Source organism: Lissotriton vulgaris, chromosome 11 (genome assembly GCF_964263255.1).
Source record: "Lissotriton vulgaris chromosome 11, aLisVul1.2, whole genome shotgun sequence".
NCBI lineage: Eukaryota > Metazoa > Chordata > Amphibia > Caudata > Salamandridae > Lissotriton > Lissotriton vulgaris.
The window spans coordinates 315,332,344-315,358,810 of NC_141699.1; positions in this window are offsets into that span (position 1 = coordinate 315,332,344).

Here is a 26,467-nt window from a genome sequence, read left to right on the forward strand (position 1 = left end):
AGTCATCCACTCAATTCACTCTCCATACGTACCAGCACACCAACCCGCACCCTGTCCACCTTTCAATACTTCATTTTTCAAAATGATCAGTACACTGGCTTGGCCATAACAAAAGGTCCTTTTGTTGTGGCCAATCAAGTGTACTGATCATTGTGAAAAAGTGTAAAATTCTGTATTGATGAAAAGTATTTTTCTGTTTGGCTTTTTCTATTGTTTAATTCCTTTTTGTGGTTGTAAAAAATGAAGTATTGAAAGGTGGGCAGGGTGCGAGTGGGTGTCCTGGTACGTTTGGAGAGTGAATTGAGTAGATGACTAAGACGACTGCAAGAGATGGGTGCATTAAGGAGGTGTGAAAGAGAAGCTGCTGTGGGTGAAATGGTGTTCTAATTAGAATTTGGTGGGTGAAGGGAGCTTGGTGTTTCCCTTTTTTTTTTTAAACGGATGCAATTGTCTGTGATTTATATATGGGAACATTCCAAAGACTTTTGATTAAATCGTACGAAAAAAGAGGTACTTGGTGAAATTGTTTCATTTTCAACGGTCACGTTGTAGTTTGTGAATTAAGCATCTGTATTGGCGCTTTGTTGGTTTTTGTTTAAAGCATAACTCAGCAATTTCACTAAATACACTGGCATAATGAAATTTTCACAAGGTCTTTTTTCAAGCAATACAAACTGATCATAGGTCACTACATTGAACAATTAATCAAATACGTTGATTTACAGCGTCTTTATTTAATAAGGCCATTTGTGGTTATTTAAATCAACTGCCAGCAGCCATTGTCATGAGAGATGATATCCACAGTGACACTAACACCTACAATCACTAACTAAAAGAATATTATTAGTAACAGCGCTCACATACTTACACTTATGCTCATAGAGTTGCAGACATAGAACAGGTTTTATAAATTATTATTTTTGTGCACGGTGTTACTGATGCCAGCAAATACGTACAATTTCATAACAAGCCCTCATTGGTCGGTTCCGATAGCGAATGCCACTTACATTACAAATAGAATGAAGGTTAAAACAAAAACTCCATGAAAATCACAAGCAAATGGCAATTTATGTCAAGCATCACTATGTATTGCCATAATAACGACCAAATCCAAATGCGATTTTTGTTGCCGTTTGCAATAACTGTATTCCATTAGACCCAGGATGAATCAAGCTTGCTTTATTCGATTCATAAAACTATTATTATTCAATTAATCAATCACTTCACAGGGAGCTATAAAATCCTATTTGCCGTTAATATGAAATATTTCTGCTTGCATTTTTAAATAGCAAATATACCAGGCACTGCAATATTGGAGCAATTAGCAACACACCACAAACATTATTACAGCTCGGCTAGTTCTTCTGGAATAGGCGATAACCATGAAACCGATCATATCTTTGGTAATTTTTCCCATTAGCATTCATCGAAAATAAAAGGTTTACAAATAATGAGACTGCAAGACCAAGTCCTGCATCCAACGTGTCTGCGTCGAAAAAAAAAATAGCATCATACGGATAATTTTAGGCTTCTTTGATGACGCACCACTGCTTTAATGTAGCAAAATAAACTCATGCAGGTTATTTTCGAGGACGGTAAAAGAGGTTATACTGCTTTGATGAGATTTATAAGGATAATTTAAGGTGTTCTTAATTTGTGAGTGCCTATAAAGCTTTATATCTTATTATAATGACACTTCTTTTCACAGTTGAGCAATTTGGCTAAAAACAGGTACTACACATTCCACCTGCCTCATCCTTTGGGACAGAGAATCATGGGGCATATTATCAACGGGGTTTATCTCCGCTTTTTTGGCTTTAAAAGCCAAGAAAGCGGAGATAACATTATCTCCCTATTACCTAGCTGTCGCTAACACCAGTTAGCGACAGCTAGTAGGAGATAGCGACCATCTTGGGCCCCCCTTTGCATGTCAGTGTGTTTCAAAATGCTTTATTCGGTTTGTACGGGTACAACCATATAGCAACATTCATGAATACAATTGAAGTCACTTTTATAAAGGATTAAAGAATGATGAAACTTGCTAAAACAATTACATTAATACAGCCAATCAAGTTAAAAACAGAAAATAATCACTAAATACAGCGTCAATTTAAACATTTAGTGCAAGGCATGCCGAGTGGGATAGTACTAAACAAGAGGCCTATACTGGGCGTAAAGTGCAGTAATATGTGCAAAATAAGCAAAAATTGGACATAGTATTTAGCAGCAATTTAGCAAATTAATGCAAAACATGCCAGGAGAGGTAGTACCAGTTAGAGAGAGGCCTAAACTGAGCATAAAGTGCAATAGTATGTGCAAAAATATGCAAGGATAACTGAAGTGCAATGTCTATAGAAACTCTTACGTATTTTAGCAGCAATTATGTACAAGTCAAAGAGAGGCATGAACTGGGCATAAAGTGCAATAGTATGTGCAAAAATATGCAAGGATAACTAAAGTGCAATGTCTATAAAATCTCTTACGTATTTTTAGCAGCAATTATATACAAGAAATTTTAAAAGTATAAGTCCAAAGGGGTACAGGACCAAGGGAACAATCGATACGGGATCTAAAAACATAATAATAACCAAGGTTCATGTATAAGAGAAATGCAAAAGGTTTGGCAGTAGCTCACGGTTGGTCACTAGGTGTCTTTTCCAACGGAGATTATATAATGATTGATTTCCTGTGCCCGATGCATTTAAGAACATAGGTGGCTACACGGTAACATACATTAGGGGACGACAGGTCAAACAACAGTTGCATTGCAGCTCTTATGTCACACGTATTGTATTCTAAAAATAGTTGCTTTAGATAAAACTTTCTAAAACCAGTATAAAAGTTGCAAAGTAGTAAAAAGTGGCAGATACTCTGTTTCGATTTCCCATCGCATGGGCACGGGCAAGACCCTGGCTTCTTTACAGTAGGGAAGGCCACCAGATGGTGGACTATACCCAGCCTCAGGCGTGCCAGAACGAAGCGATGGGAGTTAATACTGACGAATGTAAGGTATGGTGGGAATCCTGTACTTAAATTGTATTCCAGGTATCCAGGTATCCAATTGTATACAGATATTTATCACTAATGACATGCAAAGTGGGCGTGCCAAGATGTTAGCGACTGGAAACAGTCGCTAACATCGCTATCTCCTATTACCAACTTTCGGAGATATTCGTGCTAAGCGCGAATATCTCCAAAAGCTAACACCTGCCCTGAGCAGTTCTCAGCCATGTTATCCAATGGGAGGTGGATAACATGGCTAAGGCATTAACTCGGTAATGCATGAATATCGCTGACTTTTCAGCGATATTCATGCATTACGGCCGTTTTTTATCATTTGCAATAAACCTTGGTAATACCAAGGTTTATCTGCGATAGAAATCGCCGCAGGTCAGCGATAAATTTTTGTCTCTAACCAAGCAATAGCGATAATTATCGCTATTGCTAGGTAATATGCCCCCATATTCTCGTGAACCTCCTGAAGATAATGCTGGAGTCTGAGAGAAAAAAACTCTCCTGTGGCTAGCCTCCATGTCAACAGTAGCTGAGAGCCTGTCCGAAATGAATCTGGAATTCTAGGGTTAGCAAAATTGCTTGCTGTACCAGCAATGTGCACTATTCTTCTACTAGCCCAGCAAATGGATTGAATGGAATTGTTAATCTTTCCCACTGAGGACAGAAGCAAAATCTAGTGGCTACCATCTGTCACACGGATGCACGTTTTTAAATAAACTGACCAGTTAGGTCAGCCAGAACAACCACGGACCATCTTAATTAATGTATACAAAAGAACCAATCTCCACTCCATGAAACTGCACCTCTGCACGTCATTGTGCACTAGGTTGAAGAGAGCCAATAGCGATACTACTAATACTGAATATACCACTTAGACAGAAATTAGTCTATCAGTACTCCACACTATTGAAAACACTGAGGTAGTTGGTTTGACTTTAATGAACAGTCACACCGGATGATCCAATGAAGGCTTCTTGGCTGGCTGCTAATTTTTTTGCCTCAGATTTCTGGGATGTTAATGCTAAGGACGTGGAGGTCACATCCTTCGCACACCCCTCGTAGCACAGAGGGCATTACCTCTAAACTCAAGCACCAAAGAGGAGTGGGAGGAAATGAGTTGGCGCTAGTAAGGGCGACTTGCATGCTTTGCTTCCTCCACAATAACGGTGATAGTGCAAGCACCCGGGGCTGCAATGGCCAATATATGATGTTAGTGCACCCCAGTTCATTGTTGCCCCCAGTTGCCAGGAATCAGGATATAAAAATGCATCACTAAATAAGAAATAGCCTATGATGTGCTTCCTTTATTGATCCGCACACACATTTAGGGCAAGAACTGGAGACTTAGTAAGATGGTGCGGCTAAAGGCAAGGAGGCCAGATAAGACAGCTAATCAGGTTTCTGATACACACTTCTGGGCTAGGTGTTCACTTCCATGCTGAAACTAGTACTTAATTTGTAAAAAAAAGAAGTTCAGGGGCTGAAAATGTTGCCAAGGAGGCCACAGCACTTCTTCTTCCGGTGAGCCCCACTTTCAACACTATCACTGCCTCAGTCTCTATCTTCTAACCTTGATCTGTTGTCTGTCCCCTAAATCTTTGCTCTAAGAATCTATCCTCTCACTTCTCTAATTGTTTTCTATTATCTTTGTCACACCTGGTGTGTTACCTTATTCTCTGCATTTCTGATTTGCACTCTATTCATTCTACCCCTGCCTTTATTCCTCTTCACTTTTATCCATGCTCTGCTCTCTCTCCTTGATCTTGGCTCTTTACTATCTCTCTTCTAGCAGTGATTAGCTGTGTCTCCGTTTTATAATTTGTCTGCTTTTTTCCTCTGTCCTGTCCTCTACATCCTTTTGATCTATCTTCTCTCTTCTTAATGCTCTCTTCTTTAAAACATCATGGCTGCTTTATCTTTGTATCTAATTTGCTCGCCTTTTCTTCTACTCAGCTTTGTCTTATCTCACTCCTCTCCTGTTGTTTCTTTCTCCTCTTTACTCCTGCTCTCTCTCTCATCTATAAACTGCTGCCTGTGACCCCTGTCATCAGCCTGTACATGTCCCTGCTATTTTGAACTCAGCGTTTTCCTGTTGTCTTTCCTAAAGAAGAGGAAGATGACATGTGTTTTACTTTCTTACCTACACTGAGAGCTAAAACAAAATGTACACCAAATGAAAATGCTTTTTTTGCATATATTAATCAGTGCAGTATAACTTGGTTATTTGCAGAACAGGTAGCTGCTCGAGCACAGCAGGTGATGCCACTACTAGTGCTGCCTGTATTTAGTAGTTCCAGGGATGGCAACGGCATTGGCATCCACTGCTCAGCTTGCTGTGACCCTGCCTGCTACAGCACAGGCATTGTCCCCAGCCGTGATGCTGCCAATGCCGGTAAGTATGGCTGTGGAGCCTACTGGACTTACGCACGCTCATCAATTACCATGCTGGGGTGCAGCGCACAGATTCTACAGGTGATGCCATGGCGCACAAAAGTTGTGTCGGGCCACAGCCGCATCGAGCATGCTGAGGATAGCAGCAATGCAGGGCTGCGGGATATGCTACTCTGGCTACACAGCAAGTGGAAAGTCCACACTTACTTTTGTTTATTCTTCCTCAAGAGCTCTCACTCTCAAGTTCCAAATGCCCTCTAGCAGCTTCCTTGCCAGCCCCAAGCTACAATTATCCAATTGGAGGCTTAGGCTCAGGCAGTCTCGGGGAATAGAATGCAAGACATAGTTTGTCGATGACTTCTTGGATTTGTGATCAGCGTGATTACATCATCACTAACGTGGTGAAACACAATCATGCCTGCCTGGGCAGGCGTATGCTGACCTGTCTATGAACATTTACAAGCCAGTCACCATGCAATGTATGTTATTCTTTTTATTTTGAATTTGAACAATTAATGTTGAGACCACCAGCTGTAGAGTCAGAAATTGTAGCCCCGGCCCTGTGAAAGAAGTGCTGGTGCTGAGCACCTGAAAGCACCTGCTTAAATTAAGCACTGGCTGAAACAGACAATGAAAATATTTAAACACTTGGAACCTGCACGAAGATGCCTAGAAATGATTTACTTAGCTGTGTGGATTCTCCAAATGTGTTTATTTTGTCTCTCAGCCTTCTGTTCCTCCACTGTGTTGTTTTGCTTCACTCTCAGATCCCTCAGTTCCTTTACTTAGAAAATCAATTTACTGCCTCAATGTCTTTATTAATGTCCCCTACTGATTGCACATTGCTTATACCCTACCCTTCCTCGATGTTTTAGGGTTCCCAGATTATTCCGGGTTGGTGTGACACCTAATCAAAGTTACATCCACACTGCAGTAAGTAATAACTGCCTCTGAAATAATATACATTTAACCCAGCAGTAGATAGGTGGAGAAGTGTGGCTCAATGCTTAGAGCGGCAGACCTTGATGAAGAACGCTGGCCAGGGACCAGGGTTCGATTCCCGCCTCGGCGGGTTTCGGGCTTAAATTCCTTTGACCGGATATTCTCGCCTCAGTGCCGATTCTAAGCATGGGTCCCACGCTGCAACTCTGGGCAATAGCTTACTTAGTCTCCACAAAGGCCCCCTGATACACAAGGGATGCCTGGTTTCACCATGGGATGCCCAGGAGTGGACACCCCACAAGGAAAAGCCAGGAGGGGTTCCCTTGTGGTAGGAGTATAAGCACCGGGATGCCTCCGGGTCACTGTTCGCGCTATACAAATACGCCACATTTACAGTATCAGTCCTTACCATTGGTTACTGTTTTCTTAATATGCTGCCTGAAGACACATTATTCAGCATACCACCATTTCTGCGATTGCTTTTTAAATAAAGCAATTTATTATAAATATAGCCCATTTTCCTAGAAGGAAAATAGGATGCATTTATAAAAGAAAAATGAAAAGTTTCCTTTTCATTTTTTAAGAGTAGGCAGTGGTTCGTGAACAACTGCCTGCTCGTCAAAAATGTTGACGTCCACATTCACAAAGAGGATGGGTTCCCCTTTCCATCTGCTAATGCGTTACCACCACCTTTACATAGTCGGTAAAGTATGAATGTTTCTTCGGTTGCAAAACATTTATACATGCCCCTTCACCTCATTATTAAGGAAGGACTCCCTTGGCATGCCCCTTCCTCAACCAATTAGGTGAAATTAGGTTATAATAGGTTACCAACCCACAAAGTAGGGTTAATATGTGCCAGAAGTTGTCATACATCTGGCCCCAAGTGTACTCACAGACAGGTCAAAAATGTAGTTCCAAATTGCAATATCAATATTTGGTACATGTCTCTTATTCTATAATGCAACCTGTGGAACCAATAGGTTGTATCAATTAATCTCCAGTGATAGTGGTTCACTGCATGGAAAATTAATTATTAGGCAGGTCACTATTTGGGATCATCTGGCGTTGACTAACATCATGGGGATGGCGGCCTGTGACAACACCATAAATGTTATACTGAGTTATACATTCAGTTTAATCACAATGACAGCAGAAGTAAAGGATATCAATTGTCCTATTATTCAAATCGGTAGGTGTGAAACAGTGCACGTGCATGCTTGATGATCTCACCTCCGATGGTTCTTTTTAAGTTGGCTGAGATACCAAGGGAGTTAGTAATCATAAAACATTTCAATCTTCATGAAGCCAATTTGGCCACACTATAAGTGAAAGAAATCAGTGATATTTCAAATTATTAGTCAGTCCAATATATATGCATGTCAGGAGAATATTGGAAAGATACTAAATTACAGCTCACAAGCTGAAATCTCACAATCACATCAGCCACAGTAGGATTAGTCATAGCCACAGCAATACGAAAACTGAGAATTGGAATGAGATGTTCCTTAAAGACACTCTGATTTTTCCTCCTAACATAAATAAGCTCTAAAACAATCTATCAAGGTTCTAAGTTTAGAATAAGGAAGGATTATAAAATGGGATCTCGCAAATGTGACAAGGTGTCAGCATAGTGAAGACTCCTGTAAAAGAACTCCAGAATTGGAAAAAGTGTTTAGCATAAAGCTTCACACTTGCAAAAATAAAGGAAGCAGAGAGGTCTGATCCCCTCAAAGTCTAAGGAAATCTGCTCCAACTCCTAACAGTGTAAACATTAATTAAAACAACAGAGACTATGGCTACCATTGTATCGCTTCCCACCCCTCTAGGAACCAATCATCTCAATCCTCGTGTTGTGCATTTGCAACATTACCAGACTTTCCCATCCCGTAGAACTTAGACAGTTACTGCAACCTTGAAAATACCCCAGATCCTGATATGTGATTAATATGTGTCTTAATCCACTTATTTGGTCTTCACTTTTCTTGCCAAGATTGCTCTTCCCAGACCTTGCTAACAAGAAAATAATACAGAAATCAATACTCCTTTTACTAGCTAATAACCCTTGAAAATGCACCTATAAATGAAAGAGCACCGTGACCAAGCAATGTACATTTCAAAATCAAAGCCTTTCCTCAGGCAAACTTTAACTAAACATTTAAACGTGAAATACAGAATGCAAGTTTATTTATGCAAACATAACTTAGACTATAAACATGAATAATGAATACATGTAAGCGCGGTAAATGAACATTAGTGACAACATTTATGATGCTTCAGTTTCTTACTAGTTGCATTTCATTAATGCTCTTAAATGGTCACACGTTAATATTATAAAGGCACACAGTGGAAACATTTTCAAAATGTAAATGAAAATTGCATTGCACAATGATAACATGTAAGGGATAGAGTCTAAATTGTGCTCCTCCAATCCTCCCTCTGAATGCAATTTTTACACATCACAATAACAAACAAATGAATCTTTAACAGATGAGATCAAGTCAAAACGTTGATGTTTTCAACAACTTTTACTTAATATTTTTCAGATACACTGACTCTCCTCCATTTCTACATCATTCCTCTTTCTCACTATTCCCCTCTTCTCCTGTACTTCTCTTTTGTTTTCATGTACTTCAACCCCTTGATGATCACAGCCAGAGATATTGCACACAGAGCAATTATTGCAAGTGGTCTCAAAATGGAACCAAGTATTCCACTGCCAATTTTTACAAACCACTTGCTACTTCAGAAAATCCATTGCTGATTACTTCCCAAGCAAGTGTAGCTTTCAATTTCATCAACTCTCCTTTCCGATCAGGAATGTTCTTAATGTACTTCTTAATGTATTCACTCTTGGAAGACGTATAGGTACAGCATTGCTGGACCTTTAAAATATTGCAGACTCTACCCTCCTTCATGAGAAGGTTGTCTAATGTAAGACAGTTCTGCACAACCATGGATCTCATAGCTTCCATTTCAATATCAACAGCCAACAAAGAACTTGATGTACTTGTGGACAATTTTCCAGTCTTGATGTCATTCAAGATTACACCTAGAGGTGCAATCATTGCACCAGAATTGTCTCCCAAAATTTCAGTACCACTACTATCTTGTTTTGTTCTAGTTTTCATTTCCCTCAGAGGATAATTTAAATGTTCCACATAAAAAATCTTTGGGAAAACTACCCCTACATAACATGTACTATACCATCCCTTGGGCAATATAAAGTATGCATACACCAGATAGACTAGATTTACTCCAAGAAAAAAGGACAGAAGCCAAACTCCTACATACTAACACATCACAATCACTTTTAACGATGAACATCGTGTTAAGAAAAGATTTATTTCTACTCACACATAATTTCATTTTGTGTTGCCAATCTGGAAATAGTGCAGGTATAACTTGTAAGCCTCAATGTTTTACTTCTTCTGTATCCCACTTCCCTTGATATTTCAGATGCCATCTTGTTTCCCCCTTGCATCCATTGCTTTCTTCCTGTCTTCATTCAAACCCAAAAATGCCTTCTCTCCTTCAAATACGGAACTTGCCAAATTGTTTCAATGAGCATGAGCCATGTCCAATATAATTTTCAGTCCAAGGAAATTGTTAATTGTATCCATTTTCTTAGCATGATAATGTCTATTGAAATAACTTACCAGTGGGACTACACATAATGAAGTAAATGGCCCAATTAGGGTCACCTGGGTCGCTAATGACCACTTCTCAGCCTTTCATACCGAATGAAGAATTGACCAGATAGTAGAGAATACATATCATTAACTATTTATTCATGTACACTCAGAGAGGAGACTGGTCTGCCCAGTCTCTAGGAGTGGTGCATAGGGACTAAAATCGGCAAGTATAAAGATGTATTATGTACATTTCGTAACTGGGTTAAAACACACCGCAGTGGAATTTTCCAGGCAGGTGCAGCTAAACAGTCAAAAACAAAAAGGAAACCATAAACAGTAATACAAATTTACAACAACAAATCCTTATGAGCAATCCATGTTATCAACATCAGGAAGGGACACTCTAAGGAGGGAAGAATCCTAAAAAATGCCCTTGTCTTTATTCATGAGATCCTCAATGTCTTTTTGCAGCATAATTGCGGTATTAGTACCCCAAATCGATATTTTACTTTTAGGAGTGAGAATAGTGGTGCAATAGGAGCAACAGAAGGGAAGGCACTGAATAAGAGATCAGCAAAGCACCAATATCACAATCAGGTAGATCACTTTCTCAAGAAACCATCCGCAGCTACCAAAAATGAGACCAACTCCAATTTCCACTTTCCATTCCCTTGACATTCACAAGGATGTCTAAAATGTGTTTGGTAATATTCTTTTCCATATTCTTGATCCCGACTACACACAGGTCTCCCACTACCGAGCATACACCACCACTCTTGGCTAAAATAAAAATTTTCGTATCTGATCTGTTCTGGATATATTCACATACTCTCCAACTGAGAGGTGATGGTGTGTAAAGCTGCCATAGAAGTATTAGATAAAATTTGCAGCTTGCACCCAAAACATTCTCTAGGTTTTACACTCCGAGCCACAGAGGTACCACCCAAAGTGAAAATGAATGAGAAGAGGTATCCAAAAGTGATCCCATTACTATAATTATTGACCTCTATAGCAGTCACTCCCTCACAGAATTCCTTTGTTAAAGTCTGTTTAACCCAGCGGACATTAAGCTTAGGTTATTTACGGGACACACCTGAGGGCAGCACCATCCCAAGAGCTACATGATCTGTACAGTTGTGGACATTGGAATATGTACAGTTAGACAAGTAGTAAAACCCTTGGTGTGCATACATTTGTCCTTCATAATCTACTGAAGCATATCAAGTATTCATTCCAAAAGTATTCGGATCTTTATCATTCACTAGAGGATTGTATTCTTGAGCAGCACTATTCTTGAACAGTTGGTATATAAAGTCTGTGCTGTTCATGATAGGGCAGCAAGCAGGATAATAACCAGCCTCCAGGGTGACTATCAATCCCTTGTAATGCCAGCCCACTAAAGTAACATTCTGTTCTTACAAATAAAAATTGCCACAATATGCATTGTTATCACAACCTGGGTAATCCATTCCCAGTATCTTTCTATAATTTAAACAAGGTCCTGGATAGCTAAACCAAAAACTCCCTTCACTTCTGTGAATTGCGGTGGACGAGTATATGTATACTTTACAAGTGACAATGAATATGTAGTCCATAAACTGGTGACAGATTCAGTGGGGTAACAAGCTGTCCCTTCTCTGAAGAATCTCCTATGTGTGTCTAGAAATGCATTACCCGGGGCTGTTCTTTTTTTTCTTTTCGGGGGAGTAACCTTACCCTTACCCTTACTGCGTAGAGGCATAGTTTGATAATTTTCCAAAATCCATGATATTCCACACAATATTGTGATCAGAAAAATCAACAGAATGACACATATTGTTTTCCTTTTTCGTGTCCACACCATATCATGCTGGGCAAAAAGTACCATTGGCTGCTCTTCTTCAGCAAATTGTCAACCAAAGGGGTGCATAACGTATAATAAAGGGGGCCCAAATGCAAAAGATATACAAGTTCTAAGTGTCCGTCAGAGCCTCACTGGTATAGGCTCCTATTGTCCATCAATAAGGTGGCACTCTTGTGCACCGGCAGTGGATCTTGCTCTTCCCTAAGCTCTTTTATGTATCCCTAGATAGATGTATCTCTGTTAATAGGTGGAAATTAAGGCACAACATCGGTGATGAGTAATAAATATGGAAGAACAGGTAAAATTACATATATACTTTATATATTTATAGAAATCCGAATTTTGCCGGTATTTATAATATACAATCATGCATGCTGACAGAGAATTCTCCACTGCCATTAGCGCAGCAACACTACCATTGTGCCACACCTTCTAGTTCTTCACCTCCCACTGAGCTCTTTTTTCACTCTTTACCGATCATGGAAACAGAGCACCGGATTGCTCGGTGCAGCGGTTTTCCCTAGCTAGGTCTGTCGGTTTCCCTTGGCAAAAAGAACGGGAAACCTTGTATATAGCAATCCTCTCTGGATGAGGATCTCTGTCATTTTACCCGATCAAGCTGACTGACGCGACTTTTTCTGAATCTATACGCGGAGTGCTGTCCTGCTTTTCTAATCTACAGAGGTAGGAAATGGCATATCCAGGGCACTTAGCCCTTGCACTCAGCCCTTATTTTAGCATACTGACCCCATATCATTATTATTTGAATTTACAGAGAAACTCCCAGTGCATTGTTACTGTTAATCCACAAAGGCATTCTACAATGCTACGGCTGTGGTGTAAAATTAATTGAGCCCCTCTGGCCTACCTACATACCCCAATGGATTGACAGCATGTCCTCATATTGAGGTAAGAACCACGGTGAAACTTGTATTTGATTATACATATGGCATTGTCCAATTATCAGTAATTGCAACATTCTTCTATTCTCACAATCATAGTACCCGGACCGGTCCTCATGTGAGTAATCCCTTTTCCTCTATTATTTACGTGTGGCACATCATTTCCACAAGGCGACACAATCATAAATTCAGGTACCTTTTATCCAACGGCCTTAAATTTCTTTTTTCACATTTGTGCCAGTATATGGGCCTTATGCTCTTTTTATTTCATTCCCATTTAGATGTCCCTTCATCAATAGTCCTGAAGAGACCCCACATTGTTTTGAGGGTCGAAACGCTGTTGACAAACAGAAGAAGCGAACCATTTTCCCAGCACATATCATTGTATATTGCTGCTGTTCACATGGAAATATTTTGATAATGGTCGACTTGTATAAACTGTGGAAACCTTGTTTATAATATTCACATTGTCACTTAGCGTTAGGTTCCCTTTGTCACTTGGGACACTATGCACAAAGGTTATTTTGATGTATAATGTTTACTCCTAACTGTTTAAATAATCCATAAAATATACTACACTAGAATTAGTGTGTTAGTGGTTCCTTCACACTCTGTCATTATCTAACCCTCTATATTACGATTGCGCTTATGTATCATAATCTCATAATATATCATTCCACAGGAACCACTGTTTTTCCTATATAACTATTATCCTGGTTTCTTAGTGAGTAGTGTTCCCCTGTTTCTCTTGAAAAATCTGGTAATTTAAAACAGGAGCTCCTTGCGGGTCAGATAAAGGAACATCAGTCAGGTCTACCCGTCCCTTTGTCTCTTCTTCCGTCCGGAAGATAGAATCATGTTTATCAACTGCATTATTCTCAGAAGGGAGGGGTAGTAATGTGGCTAGCCTCAGAGTGGCACATCTTTTAATCGTAATATGCTTGGAAAACAATGTAAATTCATAGCCAGTGAGGCGTGCACTGGTAAGGTGCTGTATCTTTGTCTTATTCAAAAGCCTATCCACAGCATGAGATACCATAACTGTGAGGTCAGTATCAAGTACGAGTCCGGCCAATTGTCTGACCGAACCGCGACCGCTTGCAGACAACTCTGGAGGGCCCTTGTGACAGGATCAAGCACAGCCGAGAAATAAGCACAAGGCCTCTACCTATCCCCCAAATTTTGTGTTAGGAAATAGAGCGCGCAACCAGCCATCTCGCGTGGACATAAAGCACAAACAGTTCATTATAGTTAGGTGTGCCACGCACTGGAGCCGAACAAAGCACAGTTTTCAATTGCTCAAAAGACTGCTGACATTCGGGCGTCCAAGGAAATGGCTCATTTACTGCTTTCATTGTTAATGCTGTAGAAGAGTAGGATCTGCTTCTTATAGTTAACCCCACTTTTTGCTGATGTTTCACTGTTTTCGACTTAGACTGGCTGGGATCTTCCTATCCAGGACCCCAGCCTAGCTGTTTTCTCCTCTAAATTGATTGCATGTACTTTAGATACACTCCAGATTGGATACAGGGGAACCCTTATCAGTCTCTAGTATATGGTACACCATGTACCCAAGGCATAGGTACCATAAGGCCTCCCAGGGGCTGCAGCATGTATTATGCCACCCCTGAGAGACCATTCAAACTGACACCACAGGTGTGCTACTGCAGCCTGTGTAAGGCGGTGCATACACCCTTTACTTAGATATCGGTTCACTATATCTATTCTAAATCACTGCACATATAAACCTATCAGTCACCCCTATGGCAGGCCTTATCAATCCTGAAGGTAGGGTGCTGAGTTTTATGTGAGAGGGTGCTCATGCATGAGCAGAGCCCCTCTGCAGCCTTCGGAACCTATTTTCCAGGGTTGTTTTGATGCAGCCAACCATATATACTTAAGTGCATTATAACCTCGCGGTAAATGCTAGCTTTAAAACTACTGCTTAGAAACATGTCATGTTTGGTGACAAACGCCTTAGAGTCATACCTCCACACCAGTAACTGGTGTGGGAGGTATGTTCCCCCCCTTGTAGATCCACTACTGTGGGTCACAGGGCTACCCGGTACCAGCTTTCTCGACCTGGGCATCACAAAATGGATGCTGCCAGCCACAGACATGTGTCTACCCTCCTGCTGCTGAGCTGAGCTCGAGCAGGGGAGGCTAGACAATAGGTTTCCTGTCACAAGGAGGTGTGATCACTTCCCAGGCAGAATTTAGTGTTTTGGGGCTGGGTGGGTGCACTCTGAGGGTGCCTGACAGTCTGCACATGGGGCACATTTGGTGTCCCTGTGCATAGTCCAGTTCAAACCGGTTGCAGGAGCCATTTGCTCCTGCTGTTGCATGAACCTGGACAAAGGACATGGGTGTAACCACCCCTCTGTCCTGACACTCCCATAGGTGGGTCCACAGAGTTTGTCCAACCCCTTCCTTTGGTATATAGTAGGAACCCTGCCTACAGGACTTTAGATTTTGCCTGGACTAAACTCTGCACGTAGAAACCAAGTACTTTGATGATCTACACTATGCTGGATGATTGAAGAATCGCCCCTGGAGTAAAGTAGTTACTCCCCTGCAAGGCAGGCACCTTTAACGTATCCTACTGGTTTGCAAATCCCAAGCTCCGGAGGATTTCTGCAACACAGGAGGTGGGTTCCTGAGCATCCCTGAGGTCGTTCTGCACTCGCAGCAATTCTGAGACCAGTATCCCTTGTGGTCACCGTGCAACCTGAACCCCGTGCACCGTGTACTTCTGCATCAACGTAAGCTTCTGCTTTGGGCTACTTGTAGTCCTGACACCGAGCAGTGATTGCACTGAATATTTCCAGCCTACACTCCACGAGTGTTCCGTGGGGTAGTATTTTGTGATTCAGCCCTGGTCCGTTGGCATGTGGGTCCCTCTGAAGGTAACTTTGATTTCTCTTGGGCTGCTCTGGTTTCTCCAGATGTTCCCTGACTCCTCGTAGCTTGGAGAGTCTCCAGGACCTTGCTGGTCCACATCAGGCCTGCTTTCCTCTGCCTGCTTTGGTTGCATTGCTGAGGCTTGTAGGTGTTCCATCTGGACACTGACCCCTCAGCACTCAACATCCTTTGTGCGGCAACTCACCTTCAGACTTTGGTCATCGTCGATGTCTCCTGGTCACCGTGGCTGCAGAGTCAAGCATCCCGTCCTCACACCTGAAGCACCCAATATCGGTGGGCATTTATCTACTGAGCCCCTGGTCACCCTGAAGTGACCCAGACTCTGTCGCCTCTGATTTCAGGTTCTTCTCACCTTGGATCCAGGCTTGAATTCCACTGGGCACTTTTCATCTTCCCAGCAGCAGCACTTCTTTGAGTCATGCCATTGAAAACGACAAAGTTTTCCAACATCACTTGACACCTATGCACCTGGCTCCCCTGGGATAGGTAACACAGGTACTTCAGTAGACAGAAGGGTGCTGGCCTTAGAACCTTCTATATCATAAAGGGTTGGCTTAAAGTCCTCTCCGAAGTGTCCTTAAACTGTAATTTTCCAACCCCAACTTTCCCATAAAGTTGAACGGAGATCGCGTCTGTGTTCTGGGGTCCCAGCGATTCTATGTGGTCTAGGCACTTTGTCTAGTTAAGTCGTGGTTGTTATACCACTTTCTTAGTATATAGTTCAGGCTCCCCCTGGAGCCCGCTGTGCATTTTGCTATTTACTGTTGTTCTATTGAGTAATAATTGTGTGACTTGTGATCTAATCTCATATAGAGGTTAGTAGAGAGTGTTTAGTAATGAATACATATATTTTATATATCTCTGGTGTGGTTCTCCTTTCATTTGGTTGTTTAGGAGGTTCTAATCTGGTAAAACAAGCTTCTTTACATTTCTTCGAGACTTAGGCTGGAGTCTGCTCTCCACAGCTATCACTAGGATAGCTTTCTTTGAAGGTTGTCTTTGACCTAATCATCAATAATCATCAATAAGGGTCGTTTGGACTGGTGCAAGGTGCCCACTTTAGGTGGACAAATGCAAAAACAACAGTTGATGGACAGAATGCAGAACAATGTCATACATTCACCCCAGTACAGAGATCTGGGCTTAAATCCATAGTTTTTTTGCACTTCACACCACCCCAGTTCAGACATGACCATATGCAAATCAGCCATGACCCTGTGCCTCATGGGAGCAGTCCAGCCCGAACTGCCAAGCCATGTCTTTCCTGGACCGGAATCAGACGCCAGTTTTCCTGTCGGCATGAGACGATACTCCGTCTGTCGGAAGAACATATAATCACTCCTCACACTTGGAGCTTGGATGTTGTCTTTGATTTGCAGTATTATGAAGCCGGGAGACACACAATTTTGAGCTATTGAGATCGTACAGTGAAGTATGCTATTACCTGGGTTACAAGAATAAAACCAAAAACTTGGCTTAGCCCTGAGAAGTCGGTGGTATATCACCACCAAAGACGAAACACGTGTTGGCAACGGCTAGAGGTTTTTAAGAAGAATTACTGCAAAACACAAAAATAAAAAAGGAGAAAAGAAGACAACTACTTATTTATACTTCTCTATCTTTGTTAGCTCAGGATATACATTATGTTGATATAGGAATACTAAAGAAACCATTTTTCAGATCAACAACAGAAAATAATTTAGCAGTAGAAGTAATCATCGTCAAAAGCGTAGTGATTTCAGGAACCACCGGGAGCTGTGGAACTACTATTTTATTAACCTCACGTATATCAATCACAAAGCAATACAAATGATCATTGTCTTCAGAGGAGCCTGAAGGTATACTTTTAAGAATCAGAAGAATAGGACTATTACAAATATTGGCAGACGTTTCTTCAACTACTGGCTTTTGTATCAAATCCTGAATAATCTGAAGAAGATCCTGTTCCCCCACCTGAGGTATTTTATACTGAGGAATGTGTGGAAAAATACCATTATCCTTAACCTGTATAGAAACTGGTGGTATATGCAACAGACCTTTGTCCGTGTCACCTGTTGCCCATAGAGTGAGTGAAACTTCAGCCAATTCAGCTGGGACAGGTGCATCCTGAGACAAACACTGTTTAGTACTCACGTTATTTTGGCCAGACAGAGCCTCCCCGGGGACCATAAGTCAAGAAACAGAACTCTTTGTGGCACCTGTGTCCACCAAAAATGCCTTAGTCGAGCCTTGTAAATCCACTGTGACAGAAGGACCATGCTGATCTACAGATATCTGAACTGGTCCCTCACCCTGTCCCTGGCTGTCCTAGCTATGAGACAAACCTGGTGCAGTGAGCTAAAAAACGGTGATGGATCAAGCCCTGATCTTTGGACTGGGTAAGAGTGGTCTGCTTAATTCAGACACTCTGTTCATCACCACCCCCTTTTCTGAATCATTTTTGTCCACCATAAGCGTGGAAGGGTATACTCAGATGTGAGTCCCTAGCTCATTGCACCATCAGAATTCAAGCAAGCCGGGCCGAAGACGGCTGAAATGCCAGAAACCGGTCCCCGGTAGCTTGTTTCCTTCCCAGTATAAGAATTGGCTTGGTAGTTTGGTCTGCCCTGTTCCCATGATGCACTGGGTCAGGGTCAGACTAATTTGCATATGGCCAAGTTCTGAGCTGGGATGGTGCAGTGAGCTAAAAAACGGTGATGGATCAAGCCCTGATCTTTGGACTGGGTAAGAGTGGTCTGCTTAATTCAGACACTCTGTTCATCACCACCCCCTTTTCTGAATCATTTTTGTCCACCATAAGCGTGGAAGGGTATACTCAGATGTGAGTCCCTAGCTCATTGCACCATCAGGATTCAAGCAAGCCGGGCCGAAGACGGCTGAAATGCCAGAAACCGGTCCCCGGTAGCTTGTTTCCTTCCCAGTATAAGAATTGGCTTGGTAGTTTGGTCTGCCCTGTTCCCATGATGCACTGGGTCAGGGTCAGACTAATTTGCATATAGCCAAGTTCTGAGCTGGGATGGTGCAGTGAGCTAAAAAACGGTGATGGATCAAGCCCTGATCTTTGGACTGGGTAAGAGTGGTCTGCTTAATTCAGACACTCTGTTCATCACCACCCCCTTTTCTGAATCATTTTTGTCCACCATAAGCGTGGAAGGGTATACTCAGATGTGAGTCCCTAGCTCATTGCACCATCAGGATTCAAGCAAGCCGGGCCGAAGACGGCTGAAATGCCAGAAACCGGTCCCCGGTAGCTTGTTTCCTTCCCAGTATAAGAATTGGCTTGGTAGTTTGGTCTGCCCTGTTCCCATGATGCACTGGGTCAGGGTCAGACTAATTTGCATATAGCCAAGTTCTGAGCTGGGATGGTGCAGTGAGCTAAAAACGGTGATGGATCAAGCCCTGATCTTTGGACTGGGTAAGAGTGGTCTGCTTAATTCAGACACTCTGTTCATCACCACCCCCTTTTCTGAATCATTTTTGTCCACCATAAGCGTGGAAGGGTATACTCAGATGTGAGTCCCTAGCTCATTGCACCATCAGGATTCAAGCAAGCCGGGCCGAAGACGGCTGAAATGCCAGAAACCGGTCCCCGGTAGCTTGTTTCCTTCCCAGTATAAGAATTGGCTTGGTAGTTTGGTCTGCCCTGTTCCCATGATGCACTGGGTCAGGGTCAGACTAATTTGCATATAGCCAAGTTCTGAGCTGGGATGGTGCAGTGAGCTAAAAAACGGTGATGGATCAAGCCCTGATCTTTGGACTGGGTAAGAGTGGTCTGCTTAATTCAGACACTCTGTTCATCACCACCCCCTTTTCTGAATCATTTTTGTCCACCATAAGCGTGGAAGGGTATACTCAGATGTGAGTCCCTAGCTCATTGCACCATCAGGATTCAAGCAAGCCGGGCCGAAGACGGCTGAAATGCCAGAAACCGGTCCCCGGTAGCTTGTTTCCTTCCCAGTATAAGAATTGGCTTGGTAGTTTGGTCTGCCCTGTTCCCATGATGCACTGGGTCAGGGTCAGACTAATTTGCATATAGCCAAGTTCTGAGCTGGGATGGTGCAGTGAGCTAAAAAACGGTGATGGATCAAGCCCTGATCTTTGGACTGGGTAAGAGTGGTCTGCTTAATTCAGACACTCTGTTCATCACCACCCCCTTTTCTGAATCATTTTTGTACACAATAAGCGTGGAAGGGTATACTCAGATGTGAGTCCCTAGCTCATTGCACCATCAGGATTCAAGCAAGCCGGGCCGAAGACGGCTGAAATGCCAGAAACTGGTCCCCGGTAGCTTGTTTCCTTCCCAGTGTAAGAATTGGCTTGGTAGTTTGGTCTGCCCTGTTCCCATGATGCACTGGGTCAGGGTCAGACTCATTTGCATATAGCCAAGTTCTGAGCTGGGATGGTGCAGTGAGCTAAAAAACGGTGATGGATCAAGCCCTGATCTTTGGACTGGGTAAGAGTGGTCTGCTTAATTCAGACACTCTGTTCATCACCACCCCCTTTTCTGAATCATTTTTGTCCACCATAAGCGTGGAAGGGTATACTCAGATGTGAGTCCCTAGCTCATTGCACCATCAGGATTCAAGCAAGCCGGGCCGAAGACGGCTGAAATGCCAGAAACCGGTCCCCGGTAGCTTGTTTCCTTCCCAGTATAAGAATTGGCTTGGTAGTTTGGTCTGCCCTGTTCCCATGATGCACTGGGTCAGGGTCAGACTAATTTGCATATAGCCAAGTTCTGAGCTGGGATGGTGCAGTGAGCTAAAAAACAGTGATGGATCAAGCCCTGATCTTTGCACTGGGTAAGAGTGGTCTGCTTAATTCAGACACTCTGTTCATCACCACCCCCTTTTCTGAATCATTTTTGTCCACCATAAGCGTGGAAGGGTATACTCAGATGTGAGTCCCTAGCTCATTGCACCATCAGGATTCAAGCAAGCCGGGCCGAAGACGGCTGAAATGCCAGAAACCGGTCCCCGGTAGCTTGTTTCCTTCCCAGTATCAGAATTGGCTTGGTAGTTTGGTCTGCCCTGTTCCCATGATGCACTGGGTCAGGGTCAGACTAATTTGCATATAGCCAAGTTCTGAGCTGGGATGGTGCTGTGAGCTAAAAAACGGTGATGGATCAAGCCCTGATCTTTGGACTGGGTAAGAGTGGTCTGCTTAATTCAGACACTCTGTTCATCACCACCCCCTTTTCTGAATCATTTTTGTCCACCATAAGCGTGGAAGGGTATACTCAGATGTGAGTCCCTAGCTCATTGCACCATCAAGATTCAAGCAAGCCGGGCCGAAGACGGCTGAAATGCCAGAAACCGGTCCCCGGTAGCTTGTTTCCTTCCCAGTATAAGAATTGGCTTGATAGTTTGGTCTGCCCTGTTCCCATGATGCACTGGGTCAGGGTCAGACTAATTTGCATATAGCCAAGTTCTGAGCTGGGATGGCGCAGTGAGCTAAAAAACGGTGATGGATCAAGCCCTGATCTTTGGACTGGGTAAGAGTGGTCTGCTTAATTCAGACACTCTGTTCATCACCACCCCCTTTTCTGAATCATTTTTGTCCACCATAAGCGTGGAAGGGTATACTCAGATGTGAGTCCCTTGCTCATTGCACCATCAGGATTCAAGCAAGCCGGGCCGAAGACGGCTGAAATGCCAGAAACTGGTCCCCGGTAGCTTGTTTCCTTCCCAGTATAAGAATTGGCTTGGTAGTTTGGTCTGCCCTGTTCCCATGATGCACTGGGTCAGGGTCAGACTAATTTGCATATAGCCAAGTTCTGAGCTGGGATGGTGCAGTGAGCTAAAAACGGTGATGGATCAAGCCCTGATCTTTGGACTGGGTAAGAGTGGTCTGCTTAATTCAGACACTCTGTTCATCACCACCCCCTTTTCTGAATCATGAGACAAACCTGTCACCTCATCCATATCATAATCCTCATGATAATACTGTCCATCACGAGGGTCATCAAAGTAATTATTATCAGGGTGACCCTGAGAAACCGTAGCATTCTGAGCTCTATCAGTCCCATGAATTCTCCCACCAGAACCTCGCCCTCTAGGAGATGCAACTTTATTTAAAAGCACAGGGCACTGGCTAAACCAATGACCTTCCTCTTTAGAATACGCACACTGCTTTGGCCCGAAAGGTGTCATTGAAGGCTGCCTGCTTGTACGTGGAAGCTGTCTGGAAGGACTACCTCTTCATTATTTCCCAGAAATGCTTGATGCAACAACAACTTCGTCTTGAGATCTATATGTTTCTTATCAGTCTTGTCTTTCTCCTCCTGATCGCAATGTTCATAATATTGGGTCATATTCAAAATAACACAGGGGGAAGACGTAGACCAAGTACTTTCAGATGCTTGCAAACAAGTCATTATCTCAGCAAGAAGATTGGTAACAAACCTATCTACAAACAAACAAACTACCTCCCTCAGTGGACACATCCTGCCCACTATAATCCAAGAATGTATCTTCAAACTTAGTAAAGAAGTCAGACTCACTCTCATCCTTCTTATATCAACAAGCCGTCAATCTATCCTAACATACCTTCTTAGGTTGAATAAGAGTATGCTTGTAAGTAATAATATGACCAGGCAAAGCAAGTATCTATGCACAGGCTTATCTCCTTGCTTCCTTTTCTGATCCATCATTTAATCACATCCCATGTACCACCCATTTCTGCCAGATAATCTTGAGTATGCACTTGTCACCAAGTATCAACCGGAACAAGAAGGCCCAAAATTATTTCAGTATCAGCAAGAGTATCACAGTAGAAGAAGCAGCCTCTGTTAATTCCTTATAGTAAGCTGTGGGATTTTAAGTAGGGTCGGGCAGGGTAGCCTTAAGGGCCAAACCCTTGCTCCTTTTCAACGGAGTATAGACCCAATGCTCCTGAAAACGAGCGGCTATGGCTGCTCTAGTGACATTACCATGCTGATCTGTTAACTAAGGTATTTCAGAATGATATATTGGATGAGCCTCACACGTGGGGAACTAAGTAATTTTAGTGGGACTATTTTCAAACAACCAAACACTATAGGACACTATAGTATTAATATTTGCGAGCACCTGTCCTGGGGCTAAATCAGCAATATAAGCACAATCTTTAATATCAATAATGCTCAGGGAGCCTCAATTTTATTATGTGTGCGGCAGAGATCAATCAATGTAACAGACATATGCTGGAGAACATGCTGCTACAGAAAAGACTCAAACACACACAGCCTGCCAAATGTGTGCAGCTCCATAAACCGGATTACTAGCACACTTTATAGCCTGCCTGGCCAGCACCTGCTTCTCATATTCCCCTACTTCAGAGCGCACAAATGGACCCATCCGTTCCCTGAATTTTGTCCAATCTCTATCTTCAAATGCAAGTACTGTTGTCTCAATAGTCTAGAGTGTCAGAGGATGTAAAACCATAGAAGGAGAAGGTATAGGGGTTACAGGTACAATTGTTGTTAACGCTTGCACTGGAGGTGAAAGAACCGAAGATACAGGAGTTAAAACAATAGATGTACTAGGGGTCACAGTGGTTAAATATGCAAAGACAGAGAAGGGGCAGGAGGTGCCATAGGCAAAGCCGTCTAGACAACAGACGTTGATACAGGAACAGCGAAAGCAGACCTAACAGGCTGCTGGGACTGTAAGGGAATAGTGGGATATATCCTCTGTGGTGCATAAAGAGGCGGGGTCGAGTATCTAACAGCACTTCTACAAAGTATAATTTTCCTCCTTGGCCAGATAATATTTATCAATGTGTCGCCGAAATCTTCTATCTTCACTTTCAACTCCTACCTCCTGTTTTTCTCATATGCTACAGCTTTCTGCATCAATGTTTGCATGAGGGCAAAGCACAGCTCAGTTTATATAGAGAGAAACTACAGTGTGCATACCACCCCTTGTGATATTTCAAATATAATACTCTAATGTTGGTTTTTCATCCGGAATGAAAAATATCTCAGCATAACAGAAGGTTTCATTAAACAACGTCACGAGTGTCGATACAGCAAAACTTTATTAACATCAACTGAAATCCTGAAGAAGTTTTCATGTTTGAGAGAGTTAACACATGAACTGGTTATGTAAACAGTTAGAATACATGGCATTTTGCAAAAATGTAATAAGTTTATGTTATGTTATGTTATGTAAAAGTATTTGTAAAGCGCGACTACCACCTGACGGTTTCTTGGTGCTGTGAACATGTGAAGACAAATCGGAGGGGACTCAGTTATGTGCTTTACAAAACAGATGAGTTTTGAGAAGGGACCTAAAAAGGGGGTAAGAAACAGTGAGCCTAAATTCTAAAGGGAGTGCATTCCAGAAAGAAGGGGCCAAGAAGGAGAATCTGAGCCCACCATGTTTCTTGCGCTTAAAAGCGGGTATATTAAGTAGAGCAAGATGGGAAGAACGAAGGTTGCGGGAGGGAACGCAGTGGTGAAGAAGGGAAGAAATGAAAAGAGGGCCAAGGCCAGCTAGGGCTTTGAAGATGATACAGCCTAGTTTAAAGTAGCAGCGTTCTGCTACCGGGAGCCAATGAAGGGTCTTCAGCAGGGGGAGCAGATGCTGATGCCTGGGCTGATGGAAAATTAGCCGTGCAGCCTGATTCTGAACCAGCTGTAGGTGGGGATGCCAACATAGAGAGAACTGGCGTAGTCAATTCTAGAGATGACCAATGCCAAAAGAGTCAGGGTGAGGGCATAAGTAGTGAGGAAACGGGCAATTTTACGAATTTTTCGTAAATGAAAATTACTAGAAGAAACTACAGCATTGATCTGGGGCTTCATCGAAAGATCGTTGCTGATGATCACCCCAAGACTTTTTGCTGAGTTTGTGTGGAGGGGGGAGAAGACCCAAACTTGTTGGCCAAAAGTGAGGCCTCCAGGGATTAGAGGCACTCCCGATAAGAACCAGCTCGGTCTTATCGGGGTTAATTTTGAGGTGGTTAGCCCCCATCCAGTCACTGATGTGACATAGGGTAGACTGAAAACTATAAGCAGATTGTTCAGAAGAATTAATATAAAAAATCAGCTGAATGTCATCCGCATAATTGATTGCGGTGACCTTGCTGTTTCGTAAGGACTGGATAAGAGCTGTCAGGTATAAATTAAAAAGGAGAGGGGAAAGAGAAGAGCCCTGTGGGACACCACATGTCATCCCAACTTTCTCCGCGGAGAACTGAGAGAGACGAACAGCCTGGTATTGGTTGCTCAAAAAGGAGCGGACCCAGTTAAGAGCCAAACCCTGGATGCCGGCTTACCTGACACGGTCGATCAAGATCTGATGGTCGACCGTGTCAAAGGCGGCCAACAAGTCCAGGAGCACCAAGGCCTGACTGATATTAGAGTCGGCTCCCCTCCGCAGCTCCTCCATCACTGAGAGTATGACCGACTCAGTGGAGTGGGCTGGTCTAAAGCCCGCCTGTTGGGAATCGAGGAACTGCGAGCGCTCGATAAAGAGGCTCAGGGAGTTGGTGACATGGGACTCATGGACTTTACTAAGATAGGGGAGTAAAGAAATAGGGCGAAAGTTACTCATAACCAGAGGATCTGCGTTGGGTTTTTTGAGAATAGGTACCACATCAGCGACTTTAAAAGAGCTGGGGACCAGGCCCAGTTTAAGGGAGTTATTCAGGAGTATCAAAGGGGGGGAGGGGCAGGTGGAGAAAGTCTCACGCAAAACATGAGGGGGACAGCAGTCGGGGGGGGGAGCCAGAAGCCACTTTATTCAGAAGAGTCAAAAACTCATATTCTGTAATCGGGGGGGATCTGAGTAATCAGTTGGGGATTGGGGATACCAAGGGTGACAGCAGGAGTGGGAGCGTCAAGGGTGACAGGGGGGCAGATGCTATTTTTAATATTTCTAATTTTTTCAATGAAAAACTGATTGAGGGAGTCACAGAGCTACTGGGACGGGAGGGGTCTAATGGTGACCCTATCTGGATGTGACAACTCCTCAACAATAGAGAAGATGTCTTTGGCTTTAGAAGCTGAATCAACAATCTTCTTTGAAAAATAGACAGTTTTTGCTTGCAGGATGGCTAGTTTATACTCTTTAAGCTGAGTCGTGAATGCCGACTTTTTATCAGCGGCATAATCTTGACGCCAACACCGCTCAGCCTGCCTGAGTCTAAGCTTCTTGCCTTTCAGTTCCTCAAAGAACCATCTTTGTGCGTCATGAGGATGCTTGAGTCTGACCTGTTTGAAGGGGGCTACGGTGTCGCAGGCTGATTCAATTTTAAGGAGAACAACGGTCCTTAGGGTTAGAATTTTCAATTTCAAATGAAAATATAGACTCCAATCAGTACTATATCAGTCAATTTTTTCAGTACCCAGCCGGGCCTGAAAATTTTTTATTCAAATATAATCATAGATAAAAGAGAGACCACTGAAGGGGTCTAATTTGGAAATTGATAGGGTACAAGCCTGCACCTATCCAGAAACCACTCGAACGGAGTTCGGGGTGGAAAAGGTAAGGAAAGAAGTAAAAGATATCAGGCAAACAAGGAAAAAGCGGGGGGAGCCAACTGTCCCTTGCAACATTAGCACATTTTGCAAAGCAAGCTCAGACAGACAATTACTGTAACAAATATTAACACAATAGCAAGGTTACAGAATTGTGAAAGTGTCAACGGCGTTTCGATCCCTGGCTCCTAGTGAACATGGGATCATCATCAGGACTTAAAATATATTGCCTGTTTGTACCTTATTTTTGAAAACCTCTCAGAGCGAGATATGCTCCGCTCCTGTAAATTAGGGCACAATGGTTTGGGTTGAAGGGAGGGTTGGTGCCTCGGGTTCCTGTATCGGAGACTTATAG